Source organism: Rhamphochromis sp. 'chilingali' (genome assembly GCF_963969265.1).
Source record: "Rhamphochromis sp. 'chilingali' genome assembly, chromosome: 20".
Taxonomy (NCBI): domain Eukaryota; kingdom Metazoa; phylum Chordata; class Actinopteri; order Cichliformes; family Cichlidae; genus Rhamphochromis; species Rhamphochromis sp. 'chilingali'.
The window spans coordinates 25,096,836-25,118,257 of record NC_137947.1 but is presented as its reverse complement, the minus strand read 5'-3'; the positions used below and the strand labels follow the sequence as shown (position 1 = coordinate 25,118,257).

The 21,422-nt window shown below is 38.9% G+C and overlaps 1 protein-coding gene across 5 annotated transcripts in view; it reads left to right on the top strand.

The window, feature by feature from the left end:
• Nucleotides 1–21,422, top strand: part of kcnq5a (potassium voltage-gated channel, KQT-like subfamily, member 5a) — a 127,675-nt gene that overhangs the window by 55,612 nt on the left and 50,641 nt on the right. The window lies entirely within an intron of this gene.

Below are 21,422 nucleotides of genomic sequence, written 5' to 3'. Positions count from 1 at the left end.
GCTGCTCACCTCCATGCTGAAATCCAAAGTGACTTTCTCGTTTTTTAGTGTTTTTTAGTGATTTTTAGTGAAGTAGGCTAAGTTATGCAAAAACTTTACTGAAAATCAGTGGCAACAGGTCTTACGAAGTATTGAATGGGGAACTATTCCTCAAGACTACTTAAAGAAATGACGAGAAATGTTGAGTTTAGGCTGTGTTGAAGAATTTAATGTGATCATACCATATGCTAACTTTCAAACTTGTTATAAAAACTCATTTTTTTGTTTGCTTTATATACTCTATTCCCGTGTATGTTTGTATGTTTTTTTTCTTCTCATTTTTCTAGCAAAATATAAAGAAATGGAAATTGGCTCAAAACTTTTGCACATTACTACAGTATAATATTAACAGTACACAGTATTTAATATAGTAGTAGCCAAATACTTTACAGTGTAAAATTCCTATACCTGCACAACTAACTCAAGACTCATATACAGGCTGAACAGGATAAATCAGGAACGCTCGGTAAGCAACACTACATGTAATTAAATGAAACATCATCCAGCTTTGACGTTCACTGTTTAACTACACACTGAGTTAGAGCCTGTGTGTCTACGCTCCAGCCTGTTCCGCTATGTCAAGCCTCTCCTGTACTTTTTTAATTTTCCCATGGCAACAATTACCAAAGACTTATGATGTTTACACCACTTTACAAGTGCTTTAAAAGTGCTTCACTGTGTTCTAACAAGTACTTTGACATGACTACAAACAAGCTTTGCGGCTTTTCCGGGTACATTTAGTTTCATTTTATGTCCATTTACTTGAAGAATTTATGTAGCACAGTGAACACTTGTTGGCAAATCTGAGCTTTTCTTCTAGTGACTACTGTGCAGTGACATTACAATCCGTAATCCCAAACAAACTAGGCATGAAGATATATAAGACGTGGGCGTGGACTTCATTATCACACTTAAAAGCAGATTAACTTTACCAGGTCAATACTTTTTCCATCTGACTCTGAGGACCTGCATGCTCCATAAGGTTTAGTGTCCCCCCCAGCGCCATGTCATTTCTAGCCATGAAAGTTGGTAAATAGGGCCATGACTGGATGCATCTGTGGGGCACAGTTTGTCCTGCTGTTCCCTGAGCAGGGCCTCTCTTTCAGTAGCTCTTAAAAGCAGAGAGCTGGGGGCCGGGAGTTCCGAAGATGTCCATGCATCCTGCTGGTGATGGTTCTACCATAAACGGTGGTGAAGTCGGAATATGTTCCAGATGCTGTGGGAGAAACGAGCACTTAGGCACACACACACACACACACACACACACACACACACACACACACACACACACGCAAATCTTCAAGGGAAGAGGAGCTATGAGCCAGCATAGAGACAAAAGTTCGAGGGTCAAAGATCAAACAAAATTTCTGCTCATTATTCACATGAAGACAGCATTGTGTGTGTGTGTGTGTGTGTGTGTGTGTGTGTGTGTGTGTGTGTGTGCGTGTGCGCATGTGCAGACAGAGAGAATGTAGGGCAGTTAAAAAAAGAAGGTATATCCTTTACACTACCACACCCTGCCTGTTGCATACACTTAGTGTGAAGCGACTGATACCTCCAAAGAAGCCGCTGAGATACTGCTTAAGAGGCAAGACAGCCCTCAGACTGTTATACAAGCAGGTGGTTATGACATTTTCATAACAGGAAACTCACACAGGAACACAGAAAGACGTACACAATGCTGCTGGGAGTGTTTTTAATATAGTTTGACATTTGTGAGGACTGATAAAGAGACCCTTCAAACCAAAAGAGTCTTTACCACCATACCTTGTCTAGACAGAGAGATAGATAAATAGGACCTTTCACTCATTTCATGCACAGTCTTTCTTTTTCTGTCTCCTGGTTTCTCAATGTTTTTTACCCCACACAGGCATGTGTAATTTGCAGTGATTGTAGAGGAATTCCTGTCTCAGCTGGATACACAACAGATACTGGTCCTGATTTGTGCCGCCGTTTGTCATCCTCTGGTTACTCTAACGGTCACTATCTATAGACCACAGTATCTCAGCTGTCTTAGGGCAGGAGACAGAGCATACCCTGGATAGAGCTCCCCTAGGCTACTGCAGGGCATGCATACTTAGACCCACACTGTCAAATAATACAATTTTTAAAAATTGTATATTTTTCTTATAATTGGTTCCTTGTTTTACCTTACAAAACAGTTGCAAATCTGGGATAATTTGGTGTTCAGCATCTTACTCAAGGATACTTTAATGAACTAAGGGAGCCACAGAACCACGTTCAATTTGTAGATGATCCTCCTGAGTTACAGCTGCTCCAAGTGTGGAAGTCGGGTTCCTAGCTAGCGCTAACCGAAAAGTACAGTTCCTTGAATGGCCACTTGAGGCTATCTATAAAAGCAACTTGGAGTAGAGGTAATCGTCTACTTTGCGAGAACTGCATGGTTTGAATTTTTATTTACAGCGGTGTGCAAAAGTCTTGATCAACCCTTAATTCCTTAAATTGGAAAGAGGTGAATACATTTATTGAAACAAGTACAAACATATATAGAAATACAGTGTATAAGGAAAAAATAGAGTTTGGACAATTCTAACAAGGTGATATAACACAGTCTGAGCTTTTTGTGCTTTCTTTAAATAGTCTTCAGGAATAGTGGTCCAAGCTTCTTGAAGAACATTCCAAAGCTCTTCCTTGGTTGTTGGCTGCCTTTTGTTCCATGACAGAGCTTCCACCATGTTTTATAGATCGCTGTAGACACTCTGTATAACATCTGTTACCACTGATTTTCCATCCAGTTCTTGTGTAATTTGGCATACTCACTGTTTCCCATCCCTGAGAATAGCTTCTTCGCAGCCACATTTTCACTGGGACTGTTTTCAGATGAGGCTTCAGCAAACAGTAGCTGAATCAACAGAAGGGCCAGACCCACTCTTTCTTTTGTTCTCCACTTGTCCAGTTTCCTCAAGCTTTTTTAAGGACACACTGCACACCATGACAGCGACAGGATTTTCTGCCAATAGCTACTTGTAGATTTTGTAGATTCAACTAAAGAAAACAAATGATAGTATAAAAAATCTTTGCTAAGTTGTCTTCTATGTGCAGTTAGAACATTTGTTCATGCCGTGAGTTAGGTGCCTTTTTATGTTTCAATGAGTCATAGGTAGGTGTTAAATGGCTTAGCAAACTATCCATCCATCCGTTCGCTACCGCTTATCCTTTTCAGGGTCACGGGGGGTGCTGGAGCCAATCCCAGCTGTCATAGGGCGAGAGGCGGGGTACACCCTGGACAGGTCGCCAGTCTGTCGCAGGGCTAACACACAAGGACAGACAACCATTCATACTCACATTCACTCGCACATTCACACCTAGTGGCAATTTGGATTATCCAATTAACCTATCCCCACAAACTAATTAACTTAGCAAACTAATTAATAAATAAACGTTTTTCCAGTACAAGGGCTGGATTTTAACCCCCTAGGACCTGGCATCCACATATGTGGACATCACATTTTAAGTTGTCTATACCACAGTACAGTACAAGATTATAAGAAAGTCTGGCTACTTAAAAGTAAATGTTGAAGAATTGAGGGATAATTCCAAGACTTTGTCGACTTTTTGATCAACAGTTGTGATTCTTTCAAAATTCTCTCTAAAATGTTTGAAGACATTTCACAGTAACTTTTACTCATTAAGGTAAAGAGTACTTCATAAAGAATAGGAGATGAATAATCTGAGTACTTGGATGTGCAGAACTGGAAACTTAAGTCTAAAACTTTTTAATCTTGCTTTTGTACCTGTCAAATGAAAACAGTGCAATGGCATTGAAGTGAAGTAGGAGAACAGCCTGGTGCAACAACTGTGTACAAACACTCATACCGCTCTATGAAAAAGAAAATCAATTCTTCCACACATCCACGTCCATACATACATACAAAGGTGCTGATGGATGGAGCCTATCCCCGCTGTCATAAGGTAAAATGCAGGGTGGCTAGTTTACTGCAGAAGTAACAAAAACCACCAAGTTATACAGTTACACTGGTTTTATTCACATGTTCATGGCTATATTTGGAAAAATAACATATACAGTATGAATTGAAGTCATCTGAATCAGGGTTTTATAACTGTAATTTGCACAGATTATAAGATGCTCCGTGTTGAATTAGTAATTTAAAGCTACATCAAAAAAGTGAATTTTTACTTGCCCTCGAAGACTGTAAAACAAACCTTTGCTCTGTTACATGGCGACAGTTTGAATTTGGTGTCAGTATGTGTGTGTGTTTTTGCATGTGTATGTGTGTGTTTGAAGACAAGTGTAAACTGTGTATAACCCAGACACTGCAGTGTTGACCGCAGCCTGTGATGCTGTCCAGACCACAAGCAGCTTGCAGACACCACTACAGTGTTTGTGTGTGTGTTTTAGCAAGAGATGAAACACAGCTACAGTAGTAAGTCAGACATGAGACCCCCTAATATTCCATTACGTAGTGCTCTTTTCCGCTACAAGGCTGTAGGCAGCTTACAGTCACATCATACAGCCATGATTAAACATTCACTGCGCAGATTAGATGCCTCCAGGGAAACAGTGATTACATTTACTTTAGATTTAAGGAATTTTGCTCAGTTTTTTTCCAGGAACCAAAAAAAGAGGTCTAATTTATACATTTACATTGAAAGGCGGAGCTTAGGTAATACAAAGCAGGGACCACCGAGGTCCTATTCAATTCATGTTTATTTTAGCATTAGTCAAATTTTCAGCCTGTATGTTAAAAAAAAGATGGGTTCAGTCAGTTTATCTTCATGTTATCAGGCTTCAGTAAGGTTAGGTTAGCAGTTCTGTAGAAGTGGTTTCATGAAGCTGGTTACAAACTGGCTCTTTTTACCCCAGGTTTTCTAATCCACCTTTATCCATATGTGCATGTATCACATTACAAACTGAGAAATTAAAAAAGCAAAATTTTGGCATTTTCTTGATATATTTTTATGTAACGCTCATTAAACAAAATAATAGGGCAATGAGAGACCTCTAACAATTCCACATCTAGCAAGTGGTAAAATCATCATCATTCCTCCTCCTCTCGGTTTACTTTCAACAACAGCCTGGGTGGGCTGTGAGTGGCTGCACCTGAGAGGTGGGAATGTCAAGGAGTACATTTTATAACCAAAACCACTGAATGAAGAGCAAACTGTGTGTCGTATTATCAGAGGAACATCTGCAGCTGATTCTGCTGGAATTGGAGGTAGTAGAACACCGAACACACACCAAGAATACCTGTTCAACCAATTAAAATTCCCTTTAAAAAAAAAATATATATATATATATATATATATATTAGGGGTGCAACGATACACAAAATTCACGGTTCGGTTCGGTTCGATACTTTGGTGTCATGGTTCGATATTTTTTCGATACAAAAAAATGTTCATGCCTTTTTAATTTGTCATTTATTAAAATGATAAATATATATTTTAACTCAAAAGTACAGTTTTTAAATTTAACCCTAACCCTTGTGCGCGTTTTTTATTTTGACAGCGAATGCGCACCTGCGGACCACTTATGTGCAGCCCTGGTTATTTAGCTCGTCATATTGCAGCCACAGAAATTCTTTTGTCCATGAAACCATAAAGCTGCACTTTTTTTTGCCTTATAGTCTGATTTGTCATAACTTCTCCGTTTTGTGGTAAGCTTTTCTTTGGCTGTCACTTCTTCACCCTGACCTGTCTTATTTGGCTCAGCAGAACTAAAATATATATACTGCTACTTTTACACACGGACTCACATAAGCTCAGCGATTCTCTGCGCGATCAACCTCTCACATGTTTAAGCTTGCTGCGGGAGATTTCACTTGTCATGTTTGCATAGTAAGCTAACGATTAATAAGACGATGTCAGAGGAATTGGTGCACAAATTATCATCACTCACAGATCAGTGCTGTCATTGCAAAGTGAAAGCAAAAAAACAAGCGCAAATTCAAACGCGATTTCAATATGTCACATATTGACAGTGGCTCACCGATGCCAATGACATAATTACCCAGCTACATTTCTGAAAGAATGCAAAAGCATTGACATATATTTTTCCTACAATAGCCTGACGGGCAGGGCAGAGAGATTTTTGTAGCCCGACTGGAAAGATCGCTAGCTCCGGGACGTCGGGCTAGCGATTTTGCAAGCCCTGTATCTGATTGAGGAATCACTCATCTTTGGAAAAGAGAGTTTATTACAGAGAAATGTCTCTTTCCAAAATAAAAGCTATACTATCCGCTTCTTCTGGGCTATATTCTCAGCAGCATAAGGAGAATCACGTGCTAACAGCTGTCTAAATGACTCGGCTAAAGTTAGTAGCATGCTTGTTGTTTTTGTCTTTGCACTAGGATGATGTCGGCGTAAATGTGCAGTCATATTCGTTGTGTTCCCACTAGTGCTTTCAGGTTAATCTCGTTGAAATGACCTTAACGCCACAACACGGCAAATCTCCGTTAACGAGCTACCGCCGATCGCCCCGTGCATGGGGCTAGACGGCCAACACGTTAACGAGCTAACTGTGCTAACACACTAGTTCACACCAATGTAATTAAGCATTGCATGGCACATCCAACATACTGTTTTACTTTAGTCCATGACTCGCTTACCTTCAGGGTCATACGTCACATGAAAACCAAAATAATTCCAAACGCCAGATCTGAATGAGGGTGAGAGAGGTCCATCTTGCAAGGAGAGCTTAACTTCTGTCTCGCTAGCTTGCCCTGCGCTCTTCCTCCTGACTATGCTGTCTGTGTTGAGCGCTCAGTGGATCTGCGCTCGACAGTGCAGCCTAGGCGGAGTAGTCGAACGCAGATTCACTGAGCGCTCAACACAGACAGCATCGTCAGAAGGAAAGTTGATAAAATAAATTACAAATGTTGTATTGTTCGATACATATGCGTACCGAACCGAAAGCACTGTATCGAACGGTTCAATATCGATACGAATATCGTTGCACCCCTAATATATATATATATATATATATATATATATATATATATACACAGATTAAAGACTGTAATGTATAGCTGGTGTGTTAAAGATAAACATCAGCACTGAGAGTGCACTTGAAACGTATTGACGCATTTTACTGGTTTAATTTTTTATGTTCTTTATAGATCTTTATCACTATTTTCCCATCATTATCATCATCTGATAACATTTGTGATTAGAGTAGGCTCCACTTATGGGGATCATTTTGCGCAGAAGAAGAGTCATTTGACATGTGAAATGGCCGTTCTTATGTGAAGCAAAAAGCCCGACCTATCAGCGAAAGTTGATAGCTGCCGTTGTGATACCTTTTATCCCCAACTGGAGTTTTAGGTTTTGCCGAGCCAACTGACGCTACAAAAGCTTGGCTGTGTTGAACTTCCTTTGTGTTAAACCCCTCTGCTCTTTTAGTCTGCTCTCAGTCTCTCTCTCTCTCTGGATAGCTGCCACTTACTCATGATCCTGCTGGTTTGTTAGGTTATTTTGTCCTCTCCTCCTTATGTAACACCCTACATACACCTACATACACCTACACTCATCCACACACACTGTGCACCACTGAGACTTCACACTTTTACACATATCTACATGTTTAGTTAAATACACTGATTGGGAAAACAATTGCTGGTAACACAATGCTCACCATTTCTATTAAGTTTCATAAAAACTGGCAGATAAACAAACAAACAAATCAACCAACATAAAAAAAAAAACCTCTGCCGTTGCTCAGGTTAGGGCTAGAACAAACCAACAGATGGACACATGGAAAAAAGTGAGGAAAAATTGCATCACAATCGTCACATAGAGATTGTTAGTAGTCAGCAATGAGTGCAATTTTTTTGCATGATTAATTATGTGTTACTGAAAATGAGGTCACATTTCAAAAACTATCCACAAATTTTGAAAAAAAAAAGAAATTCACACTACTTTATATCAGTAATGAAATAAAATCAAAACTTTTCTTTTTCACTGAAATTTGTTAATTGAGCTCCCAAAGCTTGAACTAGCAGTGTGGCAACACTAATTAGTCTGTGAGTTTTTTTCTCATGGTTGTAATTAGTGGAGTAGGGCACACTGGCAGCTTGAGAAGTTGTGAAGTTAACCAGATGGAAAAAATGTTTTCTTGGATCAAATTACATTTTTTACAATCTTAGGGAAACATATTAAACTAATTTCAAATATGCTGCATGCTGTATTATCAGCAGACATACTGGCACAAATCCACTTTAGAAAAATGATGAGTAGATGAGGAGCTAATATACACACATATTACTCACTCACTGAAAAACCAAAAGTGTCTAAATGTGGGACATAATACAGATACATTTGGAACAGTATTTAAAAAGTTGAGTTACAGTCAGGACCATAATTTGATGGACAGATTATGAACTTATTGTAGAAAATATTGTAAAATTCCTCCTTAAAAGTCTGCATTTCAGTAACATCTTGACTGTTTGATTTACAATTGACTGTGTTGGTTTGAAGAAACAAAACTACCAAAACTGTCTTTATCTAAAAAGTCATGGATCTTATAGTGACTTCCCCTGAGCTGTGCATAACTCACTCTTTGTGTGTGTGTGTGTGTGTGTGTGTGTGTGTGTGTGTGTGTGTGTGTGTGTGTGTGTGTGTGTGTGGCCACATTAATGGATGGAAAATCTCTTTACACACTCCAACACAAGATCAAACCACCCTAACTCACACTCACACTGACTTGTGCAAATGCATGGAAACACAGTATGTGCTGCTTTCACTCTGTGTTCTTCTCAGACTTTAACTTTCTTTACTGCTGAGCAGTTCAGTACAGACACACACAGACAAACACACACATACGCAGACATGTACTTTCCTTCCCTCTCTGTCTCTTGTTTCTTTTGGAAATCTCTTGGAATAATCCAAGTTTTGCTTTTAAAAAAGGTTATTTTAGCCAAAAGGGCCTCATATTAAAAACTGAGAGATGGTTGGGTTTTTTTCTCTCTTTTTGTTAGATAACTCAGCCTGAAGCGTTTAAATAACTGAACATGAAGTTCAAAGACAGATAAAATTAGCAAATGCAGTAGCTGTATGTTTTAACTGTAATAGCAATTAAAATGTCTGGTAATCTCTTTATGTTGGAATATAACCTTCCATATCACAGATTTCTATAGCTGTGTTCCAACACTGAAATGAAATACACAAGCAATCGTAGAGGGTCATAATTTAGACATTTGTTGGCTCATCCAGCTGAAAGACCAATGAGCTTATGGCTAGACATCTGTCATCCGTCTGTTCACTGCATTTTCACAAGATGTGCTTCTCCTCCTGCCGTATTGGGCAGAATGTAGTCAAACTTACACATATGATCAACTAAACCACACCTTCCCAAAGTGTGGGGCCCACCCCCTAGGGGGGGCGCAGAGCCATTGCGGGGGGGGGGTATGAAAAGGGAAAAAAACAAAACAAAACTAAACAACAGTTGGACACTGCTAGCACGAGGCTCCCACACAAACGCAAAGCGGGAGGTGAAGCATCGCTGAATATGTTTCCAAACCAACTTCCTTCCAACCCAAAGACTAGAAAATATGGTGAAGCATATCTTCTCTTTGGTTTCACCTGCACAAGTGCCGAGGTAGGTCTCCCCTGCAGAATTGGTTTCCCCTGCGTCGGGAGCACGCGCTGGGCTCTCCAAATGACAGACAAACAGTATCCCACATTCTTGATTTTTAGTTCACAAACACTTGTTGTAATGACTAACTACTCCTGACATTTTGGAGATGTTAGCTCTTTATACAGTAAAGTTACAGCGGGATACAAATAATATCAGGCTGATATTGCCACGATTTGTTCCCCCTGTCTAAATCACGGACAAACAGTATCCCACAGCTGTTTATGCTTTTAAACCCATTTTGCACAGAGAGGCATTTTTTGAAAAATGTATTGATAGCAATGTTGAAAATTATTACACAGGAAAAAAAAACAACTACATGTAAAATAATCACACCGTGACGCATCTGCCTTTCTAAGTGGAGGAACAGTAACTGCGTGTGTATATGTAAGTGTGTAAAACCTGCAGATAGTCAGATTAACAGTATTTTGTCTCTATCTGCCATTCTGCAATTATCTCAATGTAAACAATAACGTGGCGCACAGCGTGACGTGAAAAAAGGCACATCCCTTTGACGTTGCGTGACGAACTCTGTATTCCTTGTCCACACGTAAACGCAAAAAAGGAGATTTAAAAAATCTCAGTTTTCGGTTATTCGAAACGCCGTTTACGTGTGGACGAAACAGCTGCGTTTTCAAAAATACCCGTGTAGGTGTGGACGCAGCGTAAAAGAGTTAGTAGTTTATTTTCTCACTACCTGTAATTATTGCAGATTACTTGTATTTGCTTAATTGTTTACTAAATGTTTGAGGTGTGAAATAAACCGCAATGGAGCAAAATATGGGTGTGTGTGGTTGGAGGATGTGTTTGTGCGTGCGCGCGGGAGGGGGGGGGGCAACATTTTTCTTGTAAAACAAAGGGGGGCCTAGCAAAAAAAGTTTGGGAACCACTGAACTAAACGGTCTTCAATCAAACTGTGCTGAAGGTCAAGGTCGCATTTGTTTTAAAAAAAACACACAGTAGTGTGTGATAGGTCACGAGTCACTGATGATGATGCTAGCAAGCTGAAAAAGTGTGGGATGCGGTAAATTGGATGGTAAAGTGCAACCAGGAGAAACTTAAACTCCAAAATGAGATAAACTTTGTGAAGTTGGCATCAGGCAAGACCAGCACAGTCGTTTAAAGTTACAGTGTTTAAATGATCTCCGGTAGATGTTAGCAGATTGCAGTCTGAATTCTGTCTTCTTACACATCGCGATTCAAGTAGCTGCTCTCAGGCGTTCATCAGTAGTGAGTGTAGGCTGTCGGTCCGCTGTTTACCTCAGTTGGTGTCCACATCTATTTACTCTGAAGGAGGCTGTAAAAGGTTTGTGAGAAGATTTGATGAGTCAGTGAAGCTCACTTCTGTCTGATGACAATCTTACTGAGGTGTTGAGGATATCTTGAACAGTAAGCGCTGCTGTTATGTGACGTTAGTGGAACTTTCTTGTAAGTGGGTCTAACTTTGTTGAACTTTGTTGACTATATTAAATAAATGAGGGAGTGCAATCAAAGCGTTCATCAGAAGGAAAGACTTTTAGGGCACTCGAACCTAACATTAGCTGGCATACTGTTAGCTTATAGCGACTTGTTGTTGCGTAGTTGGCTCGTTGTCAGCTGTCTGGAGACGTGAAGGCAACTTGTCTAATCTGCTGACACTAAATATTTGCAAAAATGTCAGGAATAAGTACGCTTGTTTGTGCATGTTTTTGTCTGTCAGATCAGGAAATGAGGCTTGAGGTGAGGAGAAACAAGATGAGTTTTTATCTCTGACCTTCACGTTTTCACTTCTTTGTACTCCTCTCAGTTGATAAAATATAGGTGCAGACAAAAATTAAAATTTACAACATTTCTGTTAAGTAATCTCAAAAAAACTTTAAGAATATCTTGCTTACTATTTACCTCTGTAAACAATATAATCCAACATTAAGAACAACTAAGTTTACTCAGTGAAGAATTTCCCCCCAAACCCATCTGTATTTAAATAAAGCAGCAAATAATGACATCCCCAGTTTGAGATCTGCATAATATTAGGACAGATAAACTTGCATATCTCTAAATCTGTTGCCAGTTTTGCTTAAACCTTTATTGCCTGTGTCACATTGAAGAAATTATGCAAGCAGACTTTGTTTGAATAAAACCAGCTGAATCCCTTGTAGAAAGAAAAATCAGTCATCAAACTTTCAGCGCTTCTTTAATATTCTTTCACGGCTATTTTTCCTTTTCTTTCTTTTTTTTTTGCAGGAGAAGATAAATGATTATATTAAATGTGTGTGGTGCCACCCTCCAGTAATACTGCATTAGTTGTAAGATGGTATAAATTAGATAATTAGGAAATTGAAGCAAACCAGTGTTCATGTGAAATGGCAAAAAGGGGAACACATTAGAGTGGGTAATGGTAGCTGCAGCAAATGCTCATTAGTGCTACACATAATCCCTTATTGTCCCAGTTAAAACTCCCACAAATACACACTCATGTACGCAGGAGTCAGCAGTCAAATGTCAGTCATTTCTATTATATAGAAGCATGGAGAAAGGCAGCTGCACTTGCTATCATGACAGACAGCTCAGGAAATAGCTAGCAGTCCTGGGCACAGACGCACAGACGCACACTGTTGGCTGCAGTCTTGTCAATATACAACAGCTGGGCACAGCTTAAATCAGAAACACAAGTGTGAAAGCATGCAGCCACAATAGTCTGTGTGAGTGTTTCTGCAGAACCCCAGCAACAGTGTCTAATGAACCTGCTGGTTACACATTTTGTGATGTTGTATGTACATTTTTACAGAGCTTGTTTATTTGTTTTTATTTTTTTAAATGCCTTTAAATGTTCTTTTTTTCTCATAGTCCATTGCATGAAACATCTAAAGTTTTGACACTGGAAATTTTAATACGTATTTTTTTGGGGCTTTTTTGGACTTACATTAGTCAGCTCAGGGAAAATATAGACTACATATGGATTCACTACATAGCTGCTAGTTTCAGGTCATCTTATTATAATATACAAAATCTGACTGTGTTTGTTTCGTTGTCTGCCAACTCCTCTTGCACAATCAGGAGCTGAGCAGCCAAACTTGGTACACAAGTACATCGTAGACTCCTGATGCTTCTTATTGATATCATATATTATGCCATCATCATGTTGACTAGAAACCTCCTAACAAACGGCTAAAATTACTTGTTTTTAGCTGTTCTTTACTCACTGTACCTTATAACAGCATCATATCTCAGGCCCATGCTACACTATCAAATAAAACATGAACTTCCTTTTACAGTTAGGAAGGAGGATAAACATGTGCAATGTGCTTACAGTGTGACTCGATTTCACAGTCAGATCCAGCCCTCGCTTGTCTTGTCTTGTACCAAAATGGCAACAGTGAAAAAGCTCAGCTTGAGCCTTCGCAGCAGGATTTCATTAACCAGCAGGTGATGTCACAGCGGCCATGTCCATCTTTTATATACAGTGGGACCGTTTTCACTAGCTCATACTGCGTTGCATTCTTTGTAACTGCATGGCCACATGGCATCCCACCAATATGAGGACGAACTAATTCAAGTTGTAGATTGAAAGCAGATAACACCACTGTGTAGCATTGTTAGATTTGCAGCAAGGGGTGTATTTATAGGACGATATTCCCCCATCTGCAGTGTGCAATTAATAATGCCAAAAGTCCCATAATGTAAAAATCAGTATAAGTGTAGACTTATAATAGCCTAAAAGATGGGAGAGAAATCAAGGGGAACAACATGCAGGAAAGGGCCTGCGGCAGACACAGACCTGCGACTCTGCAGTAGGCTTTCCTCAACGGTTCCTCAACTCAAACACTGCGCTATAGCAGTGCCTCAGCTATGTCATTTGTTTTAACAATAGTAAATTATGGATGCATATTTATGCACCTTTTCTCACAAGGTGTCTTTCCAGCCCTTTATTTGTATTGTAAGCACAACAGTTTCTCATAACGCACTAGAACAGCGCAAAAATCATTTTGCCACTGTGAGTGAACAGCATGTTTTTAATCATACTAAAGCTTTTCTTCCAATAAAAACATTCACACCTACTATTTCTCTTAAAACCTGCATGGGATAACTCTCCAGAAAACAATTTTCACCTGCTACTTTTCTAATCTTGCGCCATTGTTGGCATTTCAAGGCTATTCAGCGAAGCTACATTACTATTACAGCTACAGACTACTCAATACTTTCTGAAAATTGGGGAGCCAAGACAGTTTGAACTAATGAGGCCTTCAAAAAACATATTCTAAATCAAATTTGTTGCAATACACTGGTCTGTCTGCTAGCTACTGCTATGTCTGAGTGATTACATAAACAAAGCGTTCACCTTTTTTTGAATACTTGGATTTAAAGTATTTGTGGTCAAACTACACAGGAAACTGTCAATGTGGTAATAATTACTAAGAAGAAGATGAGCATAACAAAAGAAAGAAATAAGCAAACAAAGGGAAACGTAGGACAGGAGAAGCTTGGGAGAAAGTAGCAAGAGGACAAAATAGAGCAATAAAAGAAAGTAAGAAAAACAGACAGCTGTTAGGGAAGGAACTGATGGGAAAAAGACACATACTGAAGACATTGCACTGTGTGTTGGTTAGCGTTAATCAGGGTGAGCAAGAGCCTCGCGGGCTGCGCTTGATGGGAATTGACATGCAATCAGCTGAAATAATGATTGGGATCTGACACAGGACTGTGGAACTGGGTAGGAGGTGTGTGTGTGTGTGTGTGTGTGTTTGTGTGTGTTTGTGTGTGTGTGGTGAAAGAGAGGAGACTGAACACCAGCCAGGACGATGCAGCATCCACAAAAACTGTCTTATTCGACTTGTTGTACTCGTTTTATATTCACTGTAGAATCACCGCTCACATTTCAACATCACAGACAATAATTGTTCATGAACCAAGGGTCAAAACTAAAGTGCCCCATCGACATTCCTGTGTTCTACAAACAAACGTGTATTTCATAAAAACAGCACAGTTATTTGAATTATTGAGTGATTTAAACAGAAAAGTGCAGAGTTAGATTATGAATACCTTCATTTGAATTTTAAAGGCTTCCACATTTGTACAATCTTGATTTTCGGCAACCTTGACTATAAAATATTTTCTTAGGATTTTTCACTTCTTTAGTGTGTGCAACACATGACTGTGAATTTGTTTAAAGGGAACCTATTATCATCATTCATAGCTCCACATCTAGCTTGAAGTCTAAAACTTACTAGCAATTACTAGTATTTACAATATTGGAATCATTGTCCATTTGTTTATGTAAAGAGCAAGAGAGATAGAGAGATAAATACCATAAAGTACATCAAAAGATGTACGTGGCTCTTCATTCTTGCATCTTTAAATCTGCTCCAAATAGTCAAAAAAAACCTTCATGACAAGAATTGGCACTATTTTTACTTTACTACATTTATATAATATATTCAGAATCATTTTTTTTCTTTTAAAATGTTATCCTATTTCCACAAATATTTTGGCTTGACAGCAAGTTTGTTACACTTAATTGTATAGCATCCAAAATGTTAGAAATCAAAAACCTATAAACAAATGATTAAAGAGAATATTCATACGAATAATATAAATGTACAAATAATAGTTATCTACTCATTGTTAGTCAAGATGTGAAGCATTAATATGCAGATAAAGCTCATGCAGGCTACCGCACAGGGAGACAGGATAGAAACAGATGCGGCGTGCTGAGCAGTTTATACACATTCGTTACACATTTGTGCACAAAAAAATGCAAACACATCTCACTGATACCCCGCCTTCAATCATAAACAAATATGTTACACACATCATACACAAACGTACATGCACATTGGAATGCCCACAATTTCCCCACCAATCAGACATCAAACAGCAGTCTGAGGGTTCCCAGCCGGAGCTTTTGATCTGCTTAAATGGGTGTCATTCCGGTACACATTTCTCCAATCTCCTTCTATCAGCAAACAGCCATTTGTCCCCATCACTGATTATCCATCTTATCTGGAGGCCATCAGCTTGGCTGATTAGGACATTCCCAGAATTCCAGTTCTTCTTGGCTGATGGAATTTCTGCATTTCTTCTGGTTAAAATGAGGTATCTTACAGCTCCCATTTCACCATAATTCTTTAATTTCATATTTTATCTGTCAGTCTCTTCACCACACCATCATTTAGCACCTACACACAGTCATGGGAAAAACAAAGTTTTCCTAGTATTATGTGCAATCCTCTGAAAAAAGGAAGTGTACACTTAGTGTTCCCATAGGAATTAAGAGGGTAAGTTGAAACCAAGTGCTGCTAATCAAATGCACTTGATTAGCAATTGTGACCACTTCTTTGAAAGCACAAGTTTTGGCAGCGTGCTAGTGTGGTGAGTTCAGGTGTTTTATCCCAATGCCACGGATTTCCCAGTAAAAGTGTCTTTTTTTGTCATTTTATATTCGAAATAATGTTTCACACTGAAGTTGGACTTTTGTATTAAATGCAGTGACGCTTCCAAACAAATCTGTAGGAGTTTCCAAACAAATAGAGCGCATTTCTTTGTGGGGCCTTGAAATGATTTCTAACCACAAAAAGGAGGGCCCTGCAGAAAATGTTTGGGAGCCACTGCCTTAACATGTGCGTCTGCATGTACACATGCTTTCCACACTCTTCCGCTGCAGTACTGGAGCAAGTTTCAAGCCAACTTGTAAAAATGTTGTATTTTACCTCGTAGTGCCTCTTGCAGTGACCCTGTACAAATCAGAGTCCCGCAGTCAGCACAACCTGCCAGCCTGTATTTTACTAGCAACACAGATATATGGAGCCCAAAGACAGTCAAGTATGCACAGGAAACCGAGGTTTTTACACTTCATCCCTCTTATCTAATACTCATGTCACTAATGGTAGGCAGTATTTCATTCCCTCCCCCTCATTAGTTCTTCCATTTCACTTTCTCTGTGAGAGGTATAAGATAGCACTCTTGTGTAATAGATAAAAGTTAAAATGTTAGGACTCATTTCACTGGTTTTATTTCTTTTGATTTCCATAGACTTTCCATTTTAAATGCAAAAAAAAAAAAAACAAAGAAAGGAAATACATAACGTCACACGTTATAAATTACCCGTGCACATTAAAAGACTTAAATGCTTCTTTTTTTAGAGATCCCAAAGGAAAAATGGGAAGAACCCAGTACTGCAGCCAAGAATGATCCAATAGATACACCAGACACTGTTGACTGACGCAATTTCTTTCAAAAATAGCTTAAAAATCTTTACTTGGCAAGTTGCTATTCCATTGTTAATACAGGGAGTGCAGAATTATTAGGCAAATGAGAATTTTGTCCACATCATCCTCTTCATGCATGTTGTCTTACTCCAAGCTGTATAGGCTCGAAAGCCTACTACCAATTAATCATATTAGGTGATGTGCATCTCTGCAATGAGAAGGGGTGTGGTCTAATGACTAGAGATGGACCGATCCGATATTACGTATCGGTATCGGTCCGATACTGACCTAAATTACTGGATCGGATATCGGAGAAAAATAAAAAAAATGTAATCCAATCCATTAAATATCACGAAAGCACCTCACAAAACTTGCAACACGCTGTAACTCACCTCAGAACGTTAGCACGTCGGAGCAGTATGCATCACGTGATAGAGCGGCTGTGGCATGCGGGACCTGTCGGTGGTCTGGATAGCATGTGGAGCTTCGCTAGCAACCCGGCATTTCATCTCCGACAAAGTTATCCCCGAGAGAAGTAAAGCAAGTGTGTAAGTCCATCTCTGAATGTAAAGCATTCCTGCGTTAAGCTTAACGAGCGACTGCCTCTCGCTCTCCGGCTGCTACTTCAATCATGAAACTGCTTAACGATCAGCTGATCGGCTTTTCTGTCACGAGTCCGTGTCTCTTGTTTGCTTTTGGCCCACTTTGCACCAGAAAGAGGAAACCAGCGGCTGAACAACAGCAGCACGTTTAAGCTTGATCAGCTGTTGTTAGAATGTATTTAATATTACTTTCTACTCGAGGATCTTTTTCTACGTAGCTGAGTTTAGCCAGGGGGGCCGATAGGGCATTAACAGGGAAAAGGGGGCACAAAGACATACTTTTCTTTCTTATTCTCATTTAAAATGTCTAGCTTTTAATAAATAATTATCTGACACCCAAAGTTTTAATTTGATGTAAAATGAATAGAAGTCCATTACTGCATATAGTAACTGTTAAGTCTAATATATACCCTAGTAAGCTATAGTACTTTTTCCTTTGGGAAGGTACCATCTGTGCAGTCTGCAATTTTGTTGAAGAAAGATGTTGAATCTATTTAATATTTCTTGAAAAAGAATTGATTTCTGTGCATTTTTTTTCCACACTGCATCAAATTAAGGTTGATTACGTCGATTAAGCATCATGAGGTGGAGCGTGAGGGGTGGTTCCCTATTTTTTATTTATTTATTTTTGTTGTTGCTGGGAGTTGGAACCCTATTAGTTAGGTTGCTTAATATTTATGCTAAGTACTCTTTAAAATACCAGAATAGGGAGGATGGTGTAGGTTTAAGTTTATTAGATTGATCAGTATTGCTGAACTATGAAATATTTTTTTTTGCATACAGGTATAACAGAATAGCTTTAGTGTAGTTGTTGTTTTAAACTTGAGTATGAACTTATACAAAATGCAGCAAGATATTTAAAAAACAGTTTTGTTGATTAAAAAACACTATATCGGATTCATATCGGTATCGGCAGATATCCAAATTTATGATATCGGTATCGGTATCGGACATAAAAAAGTGGTATCGTGCCATCTCTACTAATGACATCAACACCCTATATCAGGTGTGCATAATTATTAGGCAACTTCCTTTCCTTTGGCAAAATGGGTCAAAAGAAGGACTTGACAGGCTCAGAAAAGTCAAAAATAGTGAGATATCTTGCAGAGGGATGCAGCAGTCTCAAAATTGCAAAGCTTCTGAAGCGTGATCATCGAACAATCAAGCGTTTCATTCAAAATAGTCAACAGGGTCGCAAGAAGCGTGTGGAAAAACCAAGGCGCAAAATAACTGCCCATGAACTGAGAAAAGTCAAGCGTGCAGCTGCCAAGATGCCACTTGCCACCAGTTTGGCCATATTTCAGAGCTGCAACATCACTGGAGTGCCCAAAAGCACAAGGTGTGCAATACTCAGAGACATGGCCAAGGTAAGAAAGGCTGAAAGACGACCACCACTGAACAAGACACACAAGCTGAAACGTCAAGACTGGGCCAAGAAATATCTCAAGACTGGTTTTTCTAAGGTTTTATGGACTGATGAAATGAGAGTGAGTCTTGATGGGCCAGATGGATGGGCCCGTGGCTGGATTGGTAAAGGGCAGAGAGCTCCAGTCCGACTCAGACGCCAGCAAGGTGGAGGTGGAGTACTGGTTTGGGCTGGTATCATCAAAGATGAGCTTGTGGGGCCTTTTCGGGTTGAGGATGGAGTCAAGCTCAACTCCCAGTCCTACTGCCAGTTTCTGGAAGACACCTTCTTCAAGCAGTGGTACAGGAAGAAGTCTGCATCCTTCAAGAAAAACATGATTTTCATGCAGGACAATGCTCCATCACACGCGTCCAAGTACTCCACAGCGTGGCTGGCAAGAAAGGATATAAAAGAAGAAAAACTAATGACATGGCCACCTTGTTCACCTGATCTGAACCCCATTGAGAACCTGTGGTCCATCATCAAATGTGAGATTTACAAGGAGGGAAAACAGTACACCTCTCTGAACAGTGTCTGGGAGGCTGTGGTTGCTGCTGCACGCAATGTTGATGGTGAACAGATCAAAACACTGACAGAATCCATGGATGGCAGGCTTTTGAGTGTCCTTGCAAAGAAAGGTGGCTATATTGGTCGCTGATTGGTTTTTGTTTTGTTTTTGAATGTCAGAAATGTATATTTGTGAATGTGGAGATGTTATATTGGTGTCACTGGTAAAAATAAATAATTGAAATGGGTAAATATTTGTTTTTTGTTAAGTTGCCTAATAATTATGCACAGTAATAGTCACCTGCACACACAGATATCCCTCTAAAATAGCTAAAACTAAAAACAAACTAAAAACTACTTCCAAGAACATTCAGCTTTGATATTAATGAGTTTTTTGGGTTCATTGAGAACATGGTTGTTGTTCAATAATAAAATTATTCCTCAAAAATACAACTTGCCTAATAATTCTGCACTCCCTGTATTTCATGGCTAATTAATCTATTGATTTTTTTTACCTTAAGTTTTCGTGTATTAACTGCTGGAAAACAGCCAAATGTTGCTGTTTTATTCTCTGTTGATTGACTTTTCCATTAACCAGTAAGTAAATGGTGTATTACTAATAAGCAGATCTGCACATCTTTATTCATTTTTAGCTGTTGTCATTAGTATTTAGTTGTTAATTTTTAATGGGGAATGTGTTTGGCTTTGCATAAATGTGCCGTGTGTAGGCACAGAAATATTGCAAATTAAAGAGTATAGTTTTATATAGCGTTAAAGGATTTGTATGTTGTTACCAGTAAAACAGTAGCATTTATGAAATGAATCATAAAAATGAATCTGGGACAAAAACGGGATCACTGCGTGCAAAACTTTCTCAACTTTACTGCAGTAGTGGAAAGTGTTGATTTGTTTTAATCCAAAAGTGGTGATCTATAAAAGTTGGCTCTATTTATCAAGATGTAAAAAAATGACAAGTTTAAATACAGTATGATATGATACTAGATTTAACGTAACACCCCACGTGTTTTCTTCGCTGAATATGGGGACAAAAGTAGTAAAACTAGTCCCAAATGGTTTGTTTGAAAAGGAGAGAGAGAGAGAAGACAATAACAGGAGTTATAGCTGATTGTTTTTTTTTACTTGCCTGTAGGCTGGCTACGTCCCATTTCATCCAGACTGGAAATAGGGGAAATAGCCTTCTGCCTTTTTTTTTGGCTTTTGTTCCTTTGTAGTCTCACTTGCTTGCTCACATGTTCCTTTTTGACTCTCTCCTTCTTTAAAAAGCCCTTTTTATCTTCTCTTTTATACCCATGTCTCAATAATACTTTTCACTTTAAGTCATCTGTAAAACACACAGATTTCCGCATTGGCATAATAAAATATTAATGCCTGTATTCATATTGAAAGGTTTGCTGACGTTGTCGGGTATTATTTGTGCTTGAAACATTCACATACATTTTTGTGAAATGAGAAATTTATGTTGAGCATTTTTATTTCTGTTCATCAAAATAATACATTTTGAAGTTTCTCCAGTAAAACTAAAGCCTTATGTATAAATGGCTTATGTTTAACTATAAACCTGGGCCTCCAGTACAAAAGGAAACAAGTGTGAAAATGCAAATTGGACCAGGTCTATATCTGCTCTCGCCCTTCCACCACTTACCTTGACTTGAATGTCAGCAAGACTGTGTGACACAATGACAAGATGGATTACTATTACTATTATTGTAATGTGGCCATGTATCACAATGATAATATTACCGTGTTATGTCAAATCTGTTTGTTTGCCCACAAACTCCCACAAAAACAGGAGTTGAGACACTGAAATTGGCACTGAAAGATTGGTCCCTGAAGATTCTTACCTATATCAGATATCACAACTTAATCATGTTGCCTAGCAACCACCTACCAATGGGTTAAAATGACCAATTTGTATCAGTTATTCACATATAATACCTTATAAAACATCTAATTTTTATTTCATGATGTTTTAGCAAATGTTGCACATTTCTGACATCTCCAAATTGTGAGATTTACTGCATCAGTATTACACTATTACACTGACACATTAG